The following is a 21,918-nucleotide window of genomic DNA, read 5'->3' on the forward strand; positions in this document are numbered from 1 at the left end:
ATTTACAGAAAAATTTCACATTCAATATTGAGAAAAAAACAACACTCCAATGACAGATCATTCTTTGAAAAGCAGAGGTCATAGCAACCTTGTTGTGGTTATATTAGAAACAGAAAAATGTTGCTAAGAAGCATGTGGCTTACATGAAATATTTGACAAGTTAAAAAGCGAAATATCAGGTTTTGGGTGTCAGAGACCTTGACAGTCACACAGAGACAGAACTTTTCCACCACTGTGATGGGATACTCCCAAGCACACCTTCTAGGGTCAGGCCCATGTTCAGACACCTGCATAAACAAGCCATCATAAGGGAAATGGGAACATGAAAACAGAATCCCAGGCTGGCAATATTCCAGGAACAAATTATATCTCCATAAAAAAGAATTGCTGGTTGACAAACAGCCTTTATTTCAAATGAAGTAAAATAACCTGCCTTATTTTGCTTACAGATGAACGTATTGTTCCAAGGAATTCTTAAAACACGTACAATTCAGCAAAAATAAGGAGGGGGGATCTGAAGATTACTTGAAGGACCACCTGCTCTCCCACAATCTGCACAGCACTCTTGAGATCTTTTAACAGGACTCCTTTTGCATTTACATTTGAACATGTATATATTGTACACACACACACATATATATATACCATGCGTACATTTAACATCAATGGCTTTATTCTGCTTTTTCTGTGATGAGGCTATATTGATTTAGGAGGAAGTTTAAAATATTTATTTCTATTAGGACTTTTGGAGATTTCTTAGCTGGTTTGTTTTGTTTGAGATGTGATTATGCATCAATGTTTGCAAGGATTTTAGATCCGCAAGAAAAAGAGAGTGCAGCATATACATTTTGAAATAAATAATGCAGGTAGCTAGTAGAAATGATCACCCTTCAGAGGCCATCAAAAGATTATAAATAATTTGGACCTTCTTCTAAAAGATGGGAGCATTAAAATAATGATAAAGATGTATAACCTGTACTCTAATAAGGGATACAAATTGACACAATTGGGCAAGAAAGAGATGCTACATTTGCAATCAATAAAAATATAAAAGTTCATATTACAGGTATTTGGGAAAGGAATCAAAAGTACAAGTACCAATAATTAGGTTAAGGTTAGTAACCCTGTAATGTGAATCTATTTATTTCTAGTTTGTTTTCCCATTCATGAAATAGAAGAGACAAGCAGGAGTGAATGACCATGCTGATTATTCATTTGTGACTTAGTAAATTAGGATTTGTTGCTTTACATGCTTCCCAGAGGTAGTACTGCCCCTTTTAGGTAGAAAATAAATCAATAATGTAATAAAAGTGATGTGCTTTAAACAAACAAAAAGCTTTTCTGGTTTTAATTAAATCTAGCAAATCTTTGTCCTTTTCATAAGCTTCATTGGCAACTTAAACAAGCCACTGAAATACTTTTCAAATTATATTGAATGCAGACATAAGTGACATCAAGATAACTTCTATATTACTACCATTTCCCAGTCCTTCAAAAGTAGTTCCAATAGTTTTTTATAAAAATGATTCACGATTCTCATTCAATTCCACTGATCTAAAAGTAAGGAGCAAAGAATGTTATTTAATCACTGTCCACCTTCAAAGTGTCATAGGCTTTGGAGTAACAAGAAATGGAATCACCTTCACTGCATAAAAAAGGGATATAAAACAAAAATGGCTTTACTTCCCATCTACATTCTCACTTTATTTTGTCTATAGCAGCCTGGCCATGTAGAAAAAAATCTCAGCTGTTCTTATGAGAGGTACTGCAGTTCAAAAGGTGGTTAAGCCACTTTTGAATGATTTGAAGCCAGGAATCAGGAGTTGTCCTATGATCCAAAGAACTAAACACCCTCCCACACACCTCTATGAGAGAAGGAGAGAAATAATAGTTTCACTACAAATGCATCACAGCTGAACTAGAAAGCAGCTGACCTTGGTTGCCATCATGAAATCATACAATGGCACAACTTATTCTGGAGCGATGCAAATAATCTGAACTATTTTAAGCAGAAAAAACAATTGCTACCAACCTGCCTTCCATTGAGGACCTGTATACTGCACGAGTCAAAAAGAGGGCTGTGAAAATGTTTACAGACTCCTCACATCCTGGACATAAACTGTTTCAACTCCTACCCTCAAAACGACACTATAGAGCACTGCACATCAGAATAACTAGACACAAGAACAGTTTTTTCCCAAACGTCATCACACTGCTAAACAAATAATTCCCTCAACACTGTCAAACTATTTACTAAATCTGCACTATTATTAATCTTCTCATCGTTCCCATCACCCATCTCCATCCACTTATGACTGTAACTTTTTGCTTGTATCCTTACGATTTATATTGATAGATTGTTTCCTGATTGCTTATTTGTAGCCTATGACGATCATTAAGTGTTGTACCTTATGATTCTTGACGAATGTATCTTTTTTTTTATGTACACTGAGAGCGTATGCACCAAGACAAATTCCTTGTGTGTCCAATCACACTTGGCCAATAAAAAATTCTATTCTATTCTATTCTATTCTATTAAGTAAGTCTAAATCAAATTATTTTGAATCCACATATTTCTCCTTTCTTGTTAATTTTTTTGTATAGAAAAGCACATCATGATTGTTGGGATTTAGATAAGAAGCTTTCTGCCAACCTCTACAAGCCCCCAAATAACTAAAACCTGGACTCTTGCTATTTAGTCTAAAGATTAATCATGAATTGTCAGCCTTGTGCGTAGGCCAAGCAGGAAAATAACCTGGTAAACTTTACAATTCTACCTTAGCGCAAGGTTACATTAACAGAAACTTGGATGTCTGAATGAATATCTCTTCCCTCATCCCCTTTACAACCCATGAAACTAGGTAGGGGAGGGGGGTCTTTTGAGACTCTTGCTTTGCCCACATTGCCGTTGTGGGCTAAGTTGTCTTTTATCTGACTGTTTCCTTGGCTGCATCTTTTTACCCTATCCCTCCCCTAAGGTCATTCCCCACATACCATTACTAGACTACTACTCTTGCCAACATACACTATCATGCTTATAGTATTTGTAATACAAGAAACTAGGACCAAAGGCTAAAGCTTTTTTGTCATTTACAGAATGCATATGTATACACATATAACACTGCAAATGTATTTTTTAAAAAAAATCAGAATTAATAAATTTAGAAATATTTTAAATAGATGCATATGAAGCTCCGTCGACAAATAAGAATGATACCATTTGAACCTGTCCTAGGTAGAAAGTAGAAAATGAGAACTAACCTTCAGGAGAAGCTTCAACTTTAATCATCAAAGTCTTACCACATAAAGATCTATGATCTATTTCACTAATTCTTACTGTGAGGCTCAGCATACATCATCCAAACATCCTAATTTATATTGCCTTTTCAGGAGATGCATGAAAGCTAGAAAAGAAAGATATTCCCTAAAGCTTGTTATGCTCTCTGCCTTTACTGCAATTAAAGTCCTTGATTTGTACACCCTCCGTCCCCGTTGATTTAAGAGAAGTTACATTTCTTCAACTGGCCACATTACCAATTACCACTTTAATCCATTGATTAAAAGACTAAAATTATCAATTTAGTCAAGGCCAACCTAAACTGGTCAAGCTTGAACATGGTAGGAAATATAGTTCAGTTCTAAAATATCCTACGTTTAAGATGGATCGCCAGGGTTTTTCTTCAGATAATTGTTTCTTTGATGTGTGATTTTCAGAATTCAGAAATAGTCAGATAATTCATTCCAGACATACTGAATCCACCGTTTAGCCTCTTTCTGAATATAATAGTTTTTCTCTCCTTTGTGATCAGTGATAGTTTTGGGTACACCCATAGCCCCATAGATATGATGTCTTATACACTCAGATGGAAGCTTCATCCACTAACAAGTGCTGAATCCTGTGTTCTGATGGCATCAATTCTTACAATACTACTACCTCACATGAACTGCATGTCATAAGAGGACTAACAAGACTTCTGCTCTATGCTCTGTTGGTGTCTCAGTGGGTCATTGAACTCAGCAGGCTGTCCCTGGGAATTACAATGCACACATGATAAGATGTTTTTTTTAAAGCGGTTATATTTTTTCCCCTAGGATCTCATGTCCATCATCTCCAACATTCTATCCTTCTTTCCTTTGGCTCTTAAAGTTCTTTCCATGTATGCTATTTTCTTGGCATCACTTCTAGGGTTCTTTTTAAATTTAGGCAGGATTTAGTCACTCCACCATCACTTTGCCCACTGGCAATTTTGTTCATAACAACCTTTTCCCAAAAGGATGCATGCTGTTCACATGTCAAACTTTTATTTAAAAGCTTATCGACATCCAGTAAATTGTGCTAAGGATGAAAAAATTTAAATAATTGAATTTCACCTGATATTGTTCCATGTCCCCATCAACTCATACTGCCTCATCCCTAACTCTGTGACACTAAAATATTACTCTTGTAGTGAGGCCACCAAAAAGTACCTAGGACTTATTCCATTCTTTTAACAAATCATCAAATCTAATCTTCGCCTAATAATTACAGAACTACTGTATTGTTTACATGCTTTTCATTTCTTCCTTTTTATTGTTGTAAGCCACCTAGCATAGCCCCATGGCGAAATAGGCAACAAATAGGTTTAATAAATAATAATAATACAGAAGACATTTTTTTTTTATTTACATTTATATCCCGCCCTTCTCCGAAGACTCAGGGCGGCTTACAGTGTATAAGGCAATAGTCTCATTCTATTTGTATATTTTACAAAGTCAACTTATTGCCCCCCCAACAATCTGGGTCCTCATTTTACCTACTTTATAAAGGATGGAAGGCTGAGTCAACCTCGGGCCGTGCTTGAACCTGCAGTAATTGCAGGCTGCTGTGTTCTAATAACAGGCTTCTAATAGCCTGAGCTATTACGGCCCAAACATGTCCAGAGTTAAGAGATATAATGCTAATTAGTCTCTCTTATAAAATGGCCACATGACCACGGAGACGTCTTCGGACAGCGCTGGCTCTTCGGCTTTGAAACGGAGATGAGCACCGCCCCCTAGAGTCGGCAACGACTAGCACGTATGTGCGAGGGGAACCTTTACCTTTACCTTTATAAAATGAAATGAAATTTAAGATAGTTATGACAAATATGTCTCATCAATTTCAAAGGATCTGCTTTATGCATAACTATATCTGGCTTCAAACTATTATGTTCAGAGCCTAAAATAACCTTGCCATATCATTTTACTGTACTGTAGTAAGAGCTGAAATGCATATTTACAATTTGGTAAGACTTCTGGGAGTGAGTGTTGTTATATGATGGTCTCTGTACAAATATTATATTTACTATACAAGAGTCTAACTAGCATTATGTTACACTCAGTTGCCGTCTGGGAAAATGCATCACAAATGTCACAAATACACTGTACTGAAATGTAAGATAGTAAGGACCATTGTAATGATTCACCTTGATGACTGATGTCCTTTGGCTGTAGATCTCATTTTAAGCCATGAACTGTACAAACTCCATAGCAGCTGCCTCTATATCTCAATTCTTGTGCTAGCCTTTTCTACTTTTCCTCGGGCTTTCACAATTGTCTGAGTCAGCCATTCAGATTCTTGAGTAGGAAGCCTTACATTTTTGTAAATATTCTTATAACTGATAGTTCAAGTGTAAAATAATGCTGTCAAGCGCTTTTGAAATAATTTTACAAGGTGCTTTGTGAGGGGTGGGGGGAATGGAAACAGAACAGGTCTCTAAATCTTTAAAGGAGCCATGTCTTTTCCTGAGATCACAGAGCTCCCTTCTGGACCTGACACACAATGACAGAACAAGATAAGGCTGCCTTAAGTAATTGCAATTAAATATGAAGTTTGTATCTGTGCCTGCTGTGAAGCACCTTTTTGGAATCAAATCAAAAGTACTGAACCAGCACTAGTGAGCCTGCCAATGCAGCTGCCAACAGCACCAGGCCTTTAAATGCCCCTAACTATGCATACTTGCCAGCTAGTCTTAAATTGAGTTTTGGCTCAAAGATTCATTTCCAAAGAAAAACGAAGATTCGAAGACATTGGGTTTTGGCTCAAAGATTCAAAGAAAAACAAGAAAGTGCCTCTTGAGACAACCACGACCTGGATGACTGAGAATCTCCATAGATTCATATTGCTCTAAGCAAAATCCTTTGGGGAATTTGCACATATTTCCAAAAAGAATGTGACGTAACGAATTTTGAATTATTTTTACAGTGAATTTTCTAAGATAGGGATAGAGTTTATTAAATGAAGAGAAAGCAGGCACACATTTTAAGCATTTTTGCCCTGTGTACGTTGTATTTTTTTTTTTTAAAAAAACTTTTAATATTCAGCCAGTAGCAAAACATTTACCAAGATGATATCAACATCAATAAAGTGTGAGAAACGCTGCAAGGGTATGTTCAGATATATATGCGTACTTATTTTGCTATTATAGGGGTGACATTTAAGTCCGCAGTATTGCTGAATGCAATACCTGAGCAATACCTGAGCCCTTCATTACTCTCACAGAAGGGCCCCGAAATGAGCTACTCTGAGGTGTTTTGTATGTCGTACAGTCAGCTGCTGTGACTTAACACATTTTCAGGACTATTTAAGACAAAAAGGTGCAAAGTAATATATCACCAACATTCTTTTGCACAGAATATTGAATTAAATGTGGTGGCAGAGAGAGGGGAGGGAAAAAGCCCTTAGCATTGAAGTGGTCCTTCTGCCACTGAAGCAGCTTGGAGAGAAACCACCTGTCTAACTCCTTTAGGCCTGCTTTCTATTTCCCAACTACCCTATAGAATTGTAAGGTTTATGTTAATGTGGGATAAGAAGATTCCAGACTGAAGAGGAAAGCTTGCTGGGCTCATTTGCATGTCAATAAACCCAGCCTGATTCTGCTTCCCAGTTCGCAGCTAACTGCGAGAGGAGCCTTGGGAACAAACAGAAAGCACTTGTTTCGCTTTGCTGCCACCTTGATCTTTGAAAGATGGAGGTTTCAATGGTAAGAGAGGAAAACAGTTTGCACGTATTCCCATCATACTTTCTGGAGCATGCTGTGCTATTAGCAGTTGGGGAAAGGAGCTCTAAAGTAATTGCATTTCAGAGGGAAGCATAAATGCTGTTGTCGTCTATGAAAATAGCAGGTTATCGGTATGATTAAAGGCCAAATCCCTTTTAAGGGCATTTATAGGCACAAAAAGGATAATTAAGCTTGCCTTGCTTAGAATTTCTCCTAACCAGTCCATCTCTCTCTCTCTCTTTTTTGAAAGCTTATCTTTCTACATCTAAGCTGATAACAGATGATAACATGAACTGCAATCACTCTACATTGACGAGGAAATGTGGCTTGTCTCTTCTCAAATCAATTTTTATATTGAATGAAATCATTCCTTTAAATGCACATTTTAAATTACACAGATTTACAGCAGAATATGAATATGTGGCAAGAATCTGAATGTAGGCAGGATCAGAAATAACATTGATCAGCGGTGAAATGCACTTACCTTTGCTACCATTCACATTCGAGAATGTGAGCACGCATGCCTCTTCTGTGCATGCGCAGAGCCTTCTGCGCATGCGCAGATGGTCAAAAACGGGACATAATGACAACCCAGTGGGTGGGCGGAGTCTCCCGCCACCAGTGCTACCGGTTTGCGCAAGCCTGATAGATCCAGCTGGATTTCACTGCTGACATTGATAAGAAACTAGCACTCATTCTTCACATACTATTTTGTGAGAACAATTCACAAAAACAAAATGAATGAGAAAGAAATGACAGGTATATTATATAAATAGAATTGGGGAGGTGGAATGGAAGGTGTAGGAACCCATAATTATTAGTACTTGAAAGGGAGGATATGAAAATTCACAAAGAGGAAGTCTATTCACAAACAATCTGCATTGAAAAGTAACTACTTGCAAAAAACAACAGGACTGGACTTTAGCCCCCATACCCTATTTTTGGTGTCCAAAGGCACCCAGGTGATCACTGTAGGAATAGCATGTTGGATTAACTTAAATTTTTAATTTAACAAATGGGTCTTTAATAGAATTCGGTAGAAAAAATCCAAAGTTAAAAGGAAAATCAAAAGGAAAATCAAAAGTGCAATCAAAGCCATGCAGAAGTGTGTTTTTCTTCCCTGACAGGCATCAGAACCAATTACCAACTGATCAAGTCTCATAACAGTCCCACCATCGCAGTCTTACCTTTGAAGGATGCAGTGCATACCATATGGTTGCTAGTCATGAAGCTTTTTGGATTCAATCCTTCAAAAGCAATTTGCAGAGTGTAGAATATCCATACAGCTTTTGGTTGTAATGCCTTAAGATAGCAGGAGCTTTTTCTGGGATCACGCTGCTTTAAAGTGTAGAAAAAGTTGCTCTTTTCAAGTTTCTATGCCCCTCCAAAACAAATTAAATCCAAAATGCCACATTGTCCTAGTTATCACTCTTAAACTGAGCAGCTAATTCTGACACATTTATCTTCTGCATATTAAGAGTTTTTGTAGCTCTTTATTCCTGAGTGCATAATATAGGTCTGCCTATTATAAAACAGTGTCCATTTGGACTAGGCCAAATAGAGAATTTAAATGTTAGTTCATTAGATTTTTTTTTTTCATAAAAAGTTTTATTTTTACAATCATATCAAATAATTCATCCAATGTACAGTTATATACAATTAGTTGGGCTTGCCCAGTCACCACCCCCCTTTTTAACACTCTTCCCTCTTCTACCTTCTTTTACTTTCCAAACCTTCCTCTCCTTCTCTTATCTACATCCGCTCCTCCCTCCACCCTACACCTTCCTTCTCCCTCTACTATCCCTCTTCCTTCCTCTTCTCCTCTTTCCTACCTCCTACTCTCTTTTCTCCCTCCTCACCGTTCTAAAATGGTAACTATGCAGACCCGATCCTACATTAATTATATTTCTTCAATAATCCCTGTACATTAACCATCACTCCATCTCTACCAAACCCCCCCCAATTCCCCTCCCCCTTACCCCCCACCCCCCATCCCGACTTCCCAGAACAAAATGCAGGGTATCAAAACTAACAATCATAATCCAAAATAATTCCTAAATTATAATCTCTAGTCACACCACACTTAGTCACACTCTCAATTCCCTCTCCTTCAAAAATATATCTAATACAAAATATTTCCTAAATTTACTCATATGCTATTCAATATTTTTTTATCTGATACTTATTTTAAATATAATCAATCCACATTTTCCATTCTAGAATATATTTTCTAGTGTATAGTCTTTCAAGTAAGCGGAGATTTTGTCATCTCTGCCAGATTTGATACTTTGAGTGTCCATTCTTGATTGTAGGTAATTCTTCTTTCTTCCAATACTGAGCAATCAAAAGTCTTGCGACTGTTATTAAGTTCAAAATCAATTTAGTCTCTATAGCTGTGTAGTCCATAATTATTCCTAGTAGAAAGAACTGCGGAGTAAACTTAATCTTCTTTTCAAAATATTCTGCATGATCCACCATACTTTTTTACAAGTCCACCATATATGGTAATAAGTAGCATCTTCACAATCGCATCTCAACATTTAGCAAGATCTAATATGTGTTTCTTGTAAACAGGTAATGTCATTTTAAATTGTTTCAAATAATGAAATACTTTCCTTCTCTTCTACGGTGAGTTCAGGCCATTAACATTCCAAGATAGGAAACTTTTGGAACACCAGCCGCAGATCACATTTTACTTTAGGCCTTGCTCCTCCCACTGTTTCCGTTGTAGTAGTTGCCAGTTGTTGTTGTGCCTTCATCTCTTGTTCCTTGCGTTTAGCAGCAGCTCTTGTCAACCTTTGTTCTTTTGAATCTAAACCCGTCGTAGGTATTTCCAACACTTGTAATAAATCTTCTTCCATCACAATCTGTTCTTGTACCTGCTTCACTTCTCTTTCCTTCACTTCAGCCTCCTTCCTCTAGCTTCCAATGGGGAAGACTTCCAACTTTAATACCTCAACATAAAATTCTCTTGCTTTTCCAACCGTATTGAAACGATATACTTTCCTGCATAATATACTATTATACCAGTTGGAATATCCCATCTATATTCAATCTGATGTTTTTAAGTTCATTCACCAGGAAGGCAAATTCCTTCCTAGCCCTTAACATTTTGGTGGAATTTCCTTTAATATCAAAATATCTTGACCAGCAATCTGAATCTTCTCCCCTTATATGAAGCTTGCAAAATCTGATTTCTCACTGTTCTGTTTGTAAAATAAATAACAACATCCCTTGGCAACTTTTTTGCCTTGCTATCCAAGAATTCACACGATATATTTTATCAATTTGATAAGCCACATCTGCTGGACGAGCTGCTAATATCTCAGCAAATACTTCAGAAAAATTTCCTTAAATTCTCTTCCTTATTTTCTTTCAAACCTCGAATTCTAAGAGCAAATTCCATATTTCTATATTGTATCAAAACTATTTCATCCTCTGTTTTTCCATTTTACTTTGAAATTCATCCATTTTATTTTCTAATTTTAAATTATGTTGCTTAATTTCTTCAACCTCCTCCTCCAATAAAATCACATTCGTTGCCAAACTTGTACTGCCATTACAAATCCTTCTTTAACTTCTTTATTTCCCACTTGAATTTCTGATATCTGCTCTTTCATTTCAGACATCTCATCAGTTATTACTTTAAATTTTCTTCTATAAAGCCTTTTAAGTTCTCTTGTAACGCCTCTAAATTCAATGTTCTAGTCTCTGCTGTATGAGCTGGAGAGGCACCAGCTGATAAAGTTCCAGAGCTCTTTGTTACAGTAGACTTTAATTGTTTGGCTGCCATCTTCTATAAAATTATATATTTATTTATTTCCAACTTAATATTCACTTTAAATCTTCTTAACCTCTAAAAAACACAGTCTTTTAAAGCAGTATTTAAAAATCTCCCCTAGATTCTATCAGCAGGCAGCAAAGAGTTAAAGAGTAAAAGCAGCAAGTAACATGCAAATTACCAACTGCAGACGGAACGCTGAAAGTATCGCTTTCGCTTTCCACTCGTTAACTTGTTAACAATTCGCCTCCATTTTTTTACTGTTTTCAAGCTTGTTACAAAGTATCGGGGAATCGGCTTGGCTACTTGCATAAAGTTCTCCCACTTTCGTTCTGTCCGGTATAATCCTTTATTGTCCAAAATAAATCTCGGCGTTTGGTCGTGGTGATTGGTTCCGCCAAAGCAGAAGAATCCTCGGATCTGGAGCACTTCGGGTTACTGGAGGGAACTTAACCCTTCAAACCCCTTTTTTCTCAGGGGCTTTAGGGAAATTCAACCTCTGCCCTCAGCTCACCACCTTCTCCTTCTCCCGAAGAAGGGGTTTTCCGAACCGCTGGACAGCAGATTTAAGCTGTCCTAGCGATTCCACATAATCCAGAGGTTGGTGATCATAAAGATCACCGCCATCACCTACGGTGCCAAACCGGAAGTCCGTTAGTTCATTAGATTAACAGAGTAAGTCTTCTAGTCCAAACCCCCCCAGCTATCCCCACTCAAGAATTGCTCCAAACATCACATAAGTTTTCCCCTTTCATGGAAAAGCTCTATGTGCATACTTCAGCACTATTACTAACGTGAACTTCAAGAAAAATCTGAAATTAACTATTCCATATAAATTGTGATATTCACCATACAGAAATGATCGTCAGACTTCCCCCTTGAAGGTTAGAGGATGACTTTGAAACAATCATTGACTAATGAGTAACAATTAGTTCCAAATGACAAGAACAAGCTCAAGATACTTTCAAACTCAATCTTCCTCTTTTCTTTTTTTTTGGCATGGGAGAAGGTTCCTATATCAAGTTTTGATCGACCATTGTGACAAATTGAGATTGTGAATAGAAGTTTGAAATTTTGTTTTCCCCAGTCAGAGTTAAGGAAGGGTTTCTCATGATTGAATTTAACAAATTGTCAATCAGGGTTAATTATAATATGAAATGTAAACTGCTGATCTCCCCCCCAGGTTTATTGGAAGAAACCAGCAGGATTATGGAATCGCAACATTCATTTTAAACTATAATTTATTGAGGATAAAAACAGAAAAATATGGTGAAAGAAAAGAACCATTTTACCTGTCGTGATCTCTTTGGCAGCAAAGAAGGCTGTAGCCATAATAAAACAAAGTACAAAAAGACACAAGATTTACACATTAGTAATATTTAATTTTTTTATTTTTAAAAAAAATCTGATAATGGTCAGAAAGGACTGAGCAGAAAAATGGATAAAAGTTGCAAAAATTAAAAAAAAGGAAGGGACCTTTTCAGAAGCAGAGACACAATAACTAATTAACAATCTTGAACCATTTTGAAAAATAAGTCTCCATAGATTGTCCTGTGATTACATTTATCACAGTTTTTCTTTTTCTTTTTCTTGCTTCACCACAGTCTTTTTTTCCAGAGCCTGTATTCCTTTTTTTCTTAGATATTTTTAGATGGAGATCAGGATGGCAAACAAAACGGAGTCTCTTACTATTTGAGTGGTACAATGATAACAACAGAAGCATCTTTATACAAGATAATCATCTTCCTTACAGTTATGGGGCTTAATTTAAATCTTTGCTTGATTTAGATGCAGAGATGTTTATGTGCATGAGAGATGTCTATGTGCATGATTTAAAACCATTATTACAAAAATAAAGCTTTTTGTCCTAACCACAGTCTTCACCACCGAGTAATGCTATCTACTTACTAAAAAGTGGATAGAGGGGGGTAAAAATCCCAAGGACTTTTGCCAAAGATTGTCGCTAACTTTTAACTCATTTAACATTCAGACAAGCACACCAGGTGCAAACTATAGAAAGCATTTCTGTGAGCTTCTAGTTTGTCCCCTGCGCCTAATAAAATGAGAAAAAAAGCTGTTTGCAACAGATAGACAATAGTCAATGTGAAAGACAACAACACACTACAATTTTCATTAAGACCAATAAAACTTTATCAAATGAACACTAGATAGAACATTCACCACTGAAATACAAGTGCCTGTAAGCTATTCAAAATCAAGTTGTGTGTCTGCACCATTTTATTCAAAAATCATTTGAGTAGGTAAATGAATAAATAATTTAAAAAATTAAAGAAAAGAGTTACCATAGCTGACACCCAGACTACCACTGGAGGTTGTTCACTGAGCTGATGCGAGGCCATGCAATAACCACAAATATTTTAATTGCTGGAGCGGGCATGGATGTTATGCTTTGGTGGCTTTTTTCCACCATGCAAAATAACAGGTGCCCAGGTACTTCTAGACAAGGAAGAACAGTGAAGGGCACATGGAATCATGCGCTGTTCATTCGTTGAACAATTATACTTCCCTGTGGCTGATTTTCATTTTCAGACAAAAAGCTGACTTAACCCGCAGAGAGGAGTAGAATACTGTATAGTACTGTGTTACCAGATAGTTTTCTTTGATAGAAATAAGCAGTCAGTATGGCTGAGCCTAAAACTGAGCAACGGGATAGACATAGAGAAGAAAGATTCTACAGGGACAATCTTTATATATTTGAAAATAAATAGGAGGGCAAGGCCCCCCCCTTGGCCCAAAGCAAGGATGCTTTGGAAACCACAGAATTAAAAGCAGAAAATTCAGGAATGGCTACAGATCTTTTCAAAAATGTGTGCTGTAATTTCAGAACATTCCTAGGTGGAAAAAATACAATTAGATACAGTCTTTTCGATCACTTTGGTACTGCAATGGAAAAAGCCACATGGCAATGTTTTTTCCTATATAAATCATATGAAAATCCTTTCACAAATGCGTCCTGCAGAACCAATGAAATCCAATGGTTGAAGATAATAAGAACAAACCAATTAGCTGGTCCAATCTCACTCACATTCTTACCCATGAGACACAAGCATCGGTTGCCACATTAACTTTGCAGCACTTGAAGAAAGTTTTAACTTAGAAAGCTTGACTACTCAAGTGCTTCCATGTCATGTTCTTAGAGCCTATGTCCTAGATCAGGGGTCTGCAAACTTGGTTCCTTTAAGACTTGTGGACTTCAACTCTGGGAGCTGAAAAGCTGAAAAACCAGCTTTGCTGGCTGAAGAACTCTGGGAGCTGAAGTCCATAAGTCTTAAAGGAGCCAAGTTTGCAGACCCCTGACCTAGGTTTTACTCTTCTTGGAGTTTTCCATATTGCTAAGCTTGGTAAATAGTGTGTGTACAGAGTCTATTTATTGGTATTGAAAGAGATGAATCCATTGCACCTACTCAAACTTGCACTTTGTGTACAGAACCTACACAAAGATTAATGTGATTTAGACATAATGGGAAGCATACAATAACAGATGTGCTGTCCCATGACTTAGTATATTTTGTGATGATTATTTAGTAAATGGATAGGCTACCCAACTTTCAACAATCTGAGTTTAAAAATTGTTAAAAACTTTTAAAACAGAACAACACAAAGCAAAATGGAGCATGATGGAATCTGCGGCTGAAGGAGATGGGAGAATATGTTGAGAACAGCATTACAGTTTTCCAGGGAGGAGGCAGTACATTTCAGGTAGGTTCCCAAGACAAGAAACTGCATAGTCCTAAACTGGATGTGAAGGTAGAAAAGGAAAGGTTTGTGGTAGTCTGGAATCTCCCAGTGTATATCTGTTATATTAGAAGGTTAGTCTGGCAAGATTCTGTCTATTAGCTGTGTAAGCAAATACGGAACTGACTCATAGCTGTAAGGAAATAAAGAAGTAGACTCAAGTGGATCTTGCTGTGTCACCTCTGGGGCTTAGGCCTGACAAGATGGCAGAAATAAGAAAAACACAATGGAAAAAAAGAAAAAAGGGGGGTGCTTCAATCACATTTGCCAAAGGTCTAGGCAAAGAGCCAGGTCTTCAAGGCCCTTAAAGACCCCAGTAGAATGGAGAACATTTGAATCTCATTGCAAAGGGCAGGTGCTATTACAGTTAAAATACACTTCTGGGTTCTAATAAGTGGCATTATTTCATTGAAGGAATATGGAGGAGGCCAACCCCGCCAGATCAGCTCAGTTGGGCAGAGACTATGAGAGACAGGTAGTTTCTCAAGTAATTTTTTAAAAGAACACATTGCAAAAGAAGAAAGCAAATTACAAAAACACAGTCAAGAAATGAGCAAGAGTCAACAAACACGGGAGCGAATGCTCTTGCAGCCTCCAATTTTCTTATCTCTGTTATGCTGCAACACCCACTAGATTTATAAGTCAACCCGTAGAGTTCCCTGAGTCTTGCTCCCAAGTTAACTTGCACTTTAAATGCCCACTGTTCCTATTATCAATCAATTTCAAATTGATTAGTATAATTTCACCATCCCTATGAAGTCTGATCGTAGGCACATGCTTTTTGATCCCAGCTATTCAGCCAAAACATCAAGGGGAAAATTGCTGGCATTTTACCCACTTTTTAAAGCTTATATCACCCAGCTTTTTTTTTTTAAAATGCTGGCTCAGTTCCTTCTATGTGCTAAATGAAAATTCACCTTTGTTTGGGACCCATTCAAAAGCGACTGAGATGTTTATGTTTGTAAGAAAGGGCTTTCTATACACCTGCAGAGTCTATTCTCTCTGCTTCCTGATTTCCGGAACACAAGAAGGGAGACTCCTGGAATAGCAGTCACTTTTCGTTTCAGCCTGCGTAGAAACGTTCATGCCTGGATAACCCCCATGCTGAGCACGCACCCTTTCCTGCCAACTCAAAAAATTCAATTTTGGAGACGACTTCCGGTATCCAGCGGCAACGGACGTCTGGAAGGCTTCTCCTGCCTCCAGCGCCCGAATCCGGCCGCCGCCGAGGCCCTCAGGGGCCAGGTGTTCCGAAAAGGACACCTGCCGTACGGACGGCTCGCCAGGGGTCTCCCAGCCGACATACAGGACTGTGGGGACCGATGCTGGCGCGTCCTAGGCTCGGCGGGGTTCGGAGGCCACAGGCCGCGGCCATTATTTTGGTCGTCGCCTGGGCCGCTGTGCCCGGTGACACCGGGGCATTGGATTTATAACTGCAGCAGCCTGGTGGTGAACAGGGCACGGAGAAGAATTGAGGAGGAGAAGGGAAGGGAATATCGGTGGCGTGGTGGAGTGCTCCGGTGCGGGGGTTTTCTCCCCTGCGGTTGGAAGGAGCACGAGTTATTCTGGAGAGGAGAACTTAAAATAAGAAGATTACGGTTTTGTGGAGCTCTGGAGAAGAGGTGATGGAGAAATTTAGGAGGGAAGGTTTGAGGCCCCCCCTCCTTCTGGGGAACAGTGGTGGCGTCCAGCTTCCGCCTTCACTATGAGAATTTTGATGACATCACTTCCCTTCGGCTTCCTGGTTGACTAACTGTACTCTGGACTCGTTGCTCCTGTGAGTGCCCCCTGGTGGATCCGGAGGAAATTACAAGGATACCGTGCCTGCCTGAGGATTTTGTATTTTTTTCCTTAATGGCAAAGGTCAGAGACCAACTGCTGGAGAGATGGAGAATTTTGGAAAAGTTATCTAATATGGACAAGAAATTGGATGAAATAAGAGCAGAAATTGTGACTATCCAAAAGGATTTAAAGGATACTCAACAAGTCTCAGCAGAAAACAAGCAGAAAGTGGAAGGTCTGGAGGGTGAGATGCGGGCAGTGCAGAAAAGAGAGGAGGCGACAGGCAATGCTGTGCTTGGACTACAGATGGATAAAATGTCTTATTTCCTTAGGTTTCAAAATTTGGAAGAAGTGGACCAAGAAGACTTGAGAGATGTTGTGACTAAATTGTTGGGAGAATTTCTTGGGAGAGGTGTTGATTTCATGAATTGGGATGTGGATCGAGTTTATAGAGTTAATTACAATATGCACGCACGCATGCAGTTCCCAGAGAGGTTCATGTCAAATTTGTGAGAAGAGGCGAGATGAAATTCTTAGAAAACATAGGAGTGGGGCACTGATTTACAGGGGCAGGAGATAGCCATTCTGAGGCAGATTCCCAGACAGGTACGTGAAAAAGAAAGAAATATTATTTTTGTCAAGCAAATTGTACCAGAAGGGAGTGGGCTTCAGATGGCTGATGCCAGAGGGATTGATGATTTTCCGGGAGGGCATTACGAAAAAATCAGTACAATTGCGGAGGCTACGGCCTATGTGGAGGAACACAAAGCCTTCCTGGAATCAGATGACCCAGGAATTGAAGAAGGGAGGTTATAGATCATGGGGCTGAGCGGCTGCCGCTGTTGCGGCCCTGGAGTTGGGTCAGGCTGAACCCAGAGTTCTGAGATCCAAAACTAGGAAGTGATAAAGATATTTGGGATTGTGTTGGTTTTCCTTATTCTCTTTTGTACGATATTCTGTTTATTCTTGACTCTTCTTTATTACGTATTTAAAATTTGCAAACTTAGCTACTCGTGTCACCTGCTTGCCTTATGGCTGTTGTATGTGTTAAAAATTTGAGTAAAATTCTTATTTTAGATAAGAAAATGAAAATTTACCATACCTGATATGTATTTGTATAAACCTTTTTTGACTAATAAAAACTTTTTTGAACAAAAAAAATATTCAATTTTCAAACAGGCACTCATGCATGTTGAATAAAAGCATCTTGATCTCCCGACAGACCAGCTTTTTTTTTAAAATGCTGGCTCAGTTCCTTCTATGTGCTAAATGAAAATTCACCTTTGTTTGGGACCCATTCAAAAGCGACTGAGATGTTTATGTTTGTAAGAAAGGGCTTTCTATACACCTGCAGAGTCTATTCTCTCTGCTTCCTGATTTCCGGAACACAAGAAGGGAGACTCCTGGAATAGCAGTCACTTTTCGTTTCAGCCTGCGTAGAAACGTTCATGCCTGGATAACCCCCATGCTGAGCACGCACCCTTTCCTGCCAACTCAAAAAATTCAATTTTGGAGACGACTTCCGGTATCCAGCGGCAACGGACGTCTGGAAGGCTTCTCCTGCCTCCAGCGCCCGAATCCGGCCGGCGCCGAGGCCTCAGGGGCCAGGTGTTCCGAAGGACACCTGCCGCACGGACGGCTCGCCAGGGTCTCCCAGCCGACATACAGGACTGTGGGGACCGATGCTGGCGCGCCCTAGCCTCGGCGGGTTTCGGAGGCCACAGGCCGCGGCCATTATTTTGGTCGTCGCCTGCGCCGCTGTGCCCGGTGACACCGGGGCATTGGATTTATAACTGCAGCAGCCTGGTGGTGAACAGGGCACGGAGAAGAATTGAGGAGGAGAAGGGAAGGGAATATCGGTGGCGTGGTGGAGTGCTCCGGTGCGGGGGTTTTCTCCCCTGCGGTTGGAAGGAGCACGAGTTATTCTGGAGAGAGGAGAACTTAAAATAAGAAGATTACCGGTTTTGTGGAGCTCTGGAGAAGAGGTGATGGAGAAATTTAGGAGGGAAGGTTTGAGGCCCCTCCTTCTGGGGAACAGTGGTGGCGTCCAGCTTCCGCCTTCACTATGAGAATTTTGATGACATCACTTCCCTTCGGCTTCCTGGTTGACTAACTGTACTCTGGACTCGTTGCTCCTGTGAGTGCCCCCTGGTGGATCCGGAGGAAATTACAAGGATACCGTGCCTGCCTGAGGATTTTGTATTTTTTTTCCTTAATGGCAAAGGTCAGAGACCAACTGCTGGAGAGATGGAGAGAATTTTGGAAAAGTTATCTAATATGGACAAGAAATTGGATGAAATAAGAGCAGAAATTGTGACTATCCAAAAGGATTTAAAGGACACTCAACAAGTCTCAGCAGAAAACAAGCATAAATTGGAAGGTCTGGAGGGTGAGATGCGGGCAGTGCAGAAAAGAGAGGAGGCGACAGGCAATGCTGTGCTTGGACTACAGATGGATAAAATGTCTTATTTCCTTAGGTTTCAAAATTTGGAAGAAGTGGACCAAGAAGACTTGAGAGATGTTGTGACTAAATTGTTGGGAGAATTTCTTGGGAGAGGTGTTGATTTCATGAATTGGGATGTGGATCGAGTTTATAGAGTTAATTCGCAATATGCACGCATGCAGTTCCCAGAGAGGTTCATGTCAAATTTGTGAGAAGAGAGACGAGAGATGAAATTCTTAGAAAACATAGGAGTGGGGCACTGATTTACAGGGGCAGGGAGATAGCCATTCTGAGGCAGATTCCCAGACAGGTACGTGAAAAAAGAAAGAAATATTATTTTTTGTCAAGCAAATTGTACCAGAAGGAGTGGGCTTCAGATGGCTGATGCCAGAGGGATTGATGAGTTTCCGGGAGGGCATTACGAAAAAAATCAGTACAATTGCGGAGGCTACGGCCTATGTGGAGGAACACAAAGCCTTCCTGGAATCAGATGACCCAGGAATTGAAGAAGGGGAGGTTATAGATCATGGGGCTGAAGCGGCTGCCGCTGTTGCGGCCCTGGAGTTGGGTCAGGCTGAACCCAGAGTTCTGAGATCCAAAACTAGGAAGTGATAAAGATATTTGGGATTGTGTTGGTTTTCCTTATTCTCTTTTGTACGATATTCTGTTTATTCTTGACTCTTCTTTATTACGTATTTAAAATTTGCAAACTTAGCTACTTCGTGTCACCTGCTTGCCTTATGGCTGTTGTATGTGTTAAAAAATTTGAGTAAAATTCTTATTTTAGATAAGAAAAATGAAAATTTACCATACCTGATATGTATTTGTATAAACCTTTTTTGACTAATAAAAACTTTTTTGAACAAAAAAAAAATTCAATTTTCAAACAGGCACTCATGCATGTTGAATAAAAGCATCTTGATCTCCCGACAGACCAGCTTTTTTTTTAATTCAGCAGGATCCTCCACTGATGATGCCTGTCCAAGCAGTCCTTTAAAAGGACCATATTTCACAGAAGACAATTTTGAATGACAGCCGGAGTTGCAGCTTTCTTTTAAGAACTCAATAAATTCTTCCAAGGTGCAAAAGATTCTACCAGTTTCCCCGGGCATTAAAGCTTACAGCCTCCTGACAGTTGAAACAAATCCTTGCCATTGTATTCTCAACCTCATCGGAAATGTATTTTTTTTAAAGCAAATGTGCACAGGAGAGCAATTTCCATTGTTTAAAAATAATCCAAAGGGTGGGTGAAACGCGCATATGCACAGTTCTTCAAACAGAGCAGTCGTTGCTGGTTCAGGTTTGGAAATCCGTCTTCCAAAGTCACTAACCTACAGGTTCTCCATATGTTTCAATCACAATTGCAAGTCAATTCTCATTCACATATTCATATTCTCCCTCTCTCTCTCTCCCTCCTCCCCTCTCCCTCCCTGCCTCTCTCCAGGCAGATGTGTGGGTTTCCTAATCTCATTTGTGCTGGGCACACACGCATTCGCCTCACTCAGGAGTTGCAGGTTTTTTCGAAAACTTTTCCAAACTGCCCGAACAAAGCCCTTTCAAAAAGCAAGCGCGAAAAGAAAAACAAAACAAAACAAAACCAAGCACCCCAATTCATCATCAAGTCGGCTTCTCCCAACTCTGGAATGCCGACGAGAGCAAACGAGCAAGCAAGCACGTGGAGAGGCAAAGCTGGAATGGTGGGGGGGGGAGAGAAAAAGCCCCGCACAAGTCCCAAACTCTTGCTTTGCTTCCGCGGGAAAACTTCAGGCTGGAAGCCCAACCGCTCAACCCGAAGGAGGAGCTTAGAGGAACTAGCCTCTGCTCTCCCTCCCTCCCCCACCCACTCACTCACTCACTCTCCAGCTTTGCCGCTTCCCGAACTTGGGTCCGGGCGGGACGCCAGCGGGAGCCGCGCTTCGGCTGGCGAGGAGCGCAAAAGCCGCAAAGGGCGCGCAGAGGACGGCGGCCGTGGCCGTCCCTGTCCAGAGTTTCTTACCAATTTCATGGTCAGGTTGTTGTGCTCCAAGCGCCACAGCATCACGCTCATCTTCCTCCGCCAGAGCGCCGGCCAACACCTGCCGAGCTGGGCTACTAAAGCTATAGGCTACAAGCCCATCAGCTCCAGCACTGCGTTGCCAACCCGGCGCCTTTTGAATCCGGCGGCTGCGGGGAGCATCTCTGCCTCTCGGGCGCAGACCGACCTTCTCATCTTGGCCCTCTTTGGGAACTGGGAAAAGGCTTTTCCCGGCCGCGCATAGCCCCGGGCTTTGGATGCAAGTGCGCACCGCCCTGCTTCTGCTCCCGCCGTCCTCTTGAAAAGGCGCTCGGGAAGAGAGGCAGCGGGGACGAGGAAGTCGTCTCCCTTCGCCGCGGTTGCCAGCGCTTCGCAGATTGGGCACTCCCGACTCAATGGGCAGTTCAAGGGGGCTGAAGAGAGAGAGAGAGAGAGAGAGAGAGGCGCGTTTAACCATTTCGGGGGCGGAGGCGGCCCGGGAGCTGGGCGATTTTTGCAAAGCGACCCCGTCACCTTCTCCACCCTGGGAAGGTGCAGCAGGTGGAGGAGTTTTTTTAAAACTCCTGTTTTAAAAAAACAGTTGGGGCCCGGAGACATTCGTGTTTCAGCTGCATTTGGATCCCGGATTTTGTCATTTCATGGGAGTTGTAGTCCCAAGCATTTGAAGGGACCCTGAGGGAAGCCTTCCCCTCTCCCCGCCCCCAGATCAAATAGAAAGAAAGCAGGCAGGTGGGTAGAAGAGAAGAGCTTCACCTGGCTCTCCTGCATAAATGAATATAAGCAGGTGGTCAGTGCTGTCAGAATCTTGATCCATCCAAGCCAGAATATGCAAATATTCCAGCCCTCCCCATTCTGCTCTCCTTCAGATATGCTGGAATACAACTCCCATCATGCTAAGAGGAGATCTTGCCCAATACCTCTGAAGAGCACCAATTTCCCAGAATCTCAGACACAACTCTTGTCTTTGCTCTGTATTTCTTCACATGTCAGTTACTCTAATGTTTGGCAGAACCCTAAGGCAGAATATATAGAAATGCAACCACATCCGTTATGATGTCTGATTGTGTGTGTGTGTGGGTGCGTGCTAAAAGTGGTCTTAGGATCAGAATTTTATGTTCAGCAG

The 21,918-nt window shown here is 40.3% G+C and overlaps 1 protein-coding gene and 1 long non-coding RNA gene across 3 annotated transcripts in view; one reads left to right on the forward strand and one right to left on the reverse strand.

Moving 5' to 3' along the window:
* Positions 1 to 2,464, forward strand: part of LOC131187138 (uncharacterized) — a 46,900-nt gene extending 44,436 nt beyond the window's left edge. The window contains exon 3 of the long non-coding RNA XR_009152494.1: positions 450 to 2,464. This is a non-coding gene — a long non-coding RNA (uncharacterized LOC131187138). The remainder of the gene's footprint in view (positions 1 to 449) is intronic.
* The window catches only part of NAV2 (neuron navigator 2), a 321,401-nt gene that overhangs the window by 248,602 nt on the left and 50,881 nt on the right, over positions 1 to 21,918 (reverse strand). The gene's annotated exons all lie outside the window — the stretch shown is intronic.

This window comes from Ahaetulla prasina, chromosome 1 (assembly GCF_028640845.1).
Source record: "Ahaetulla prasina isolate Xishuangbanna chromosome 1, ASM2864084v1, whole genome shotgun sequence".
NCBI lineage: Eukaryota > Metazoa > Chordata > Lepidosauria > Squamata > Colubridae > Ahaetulla > Ahaetulla prasina.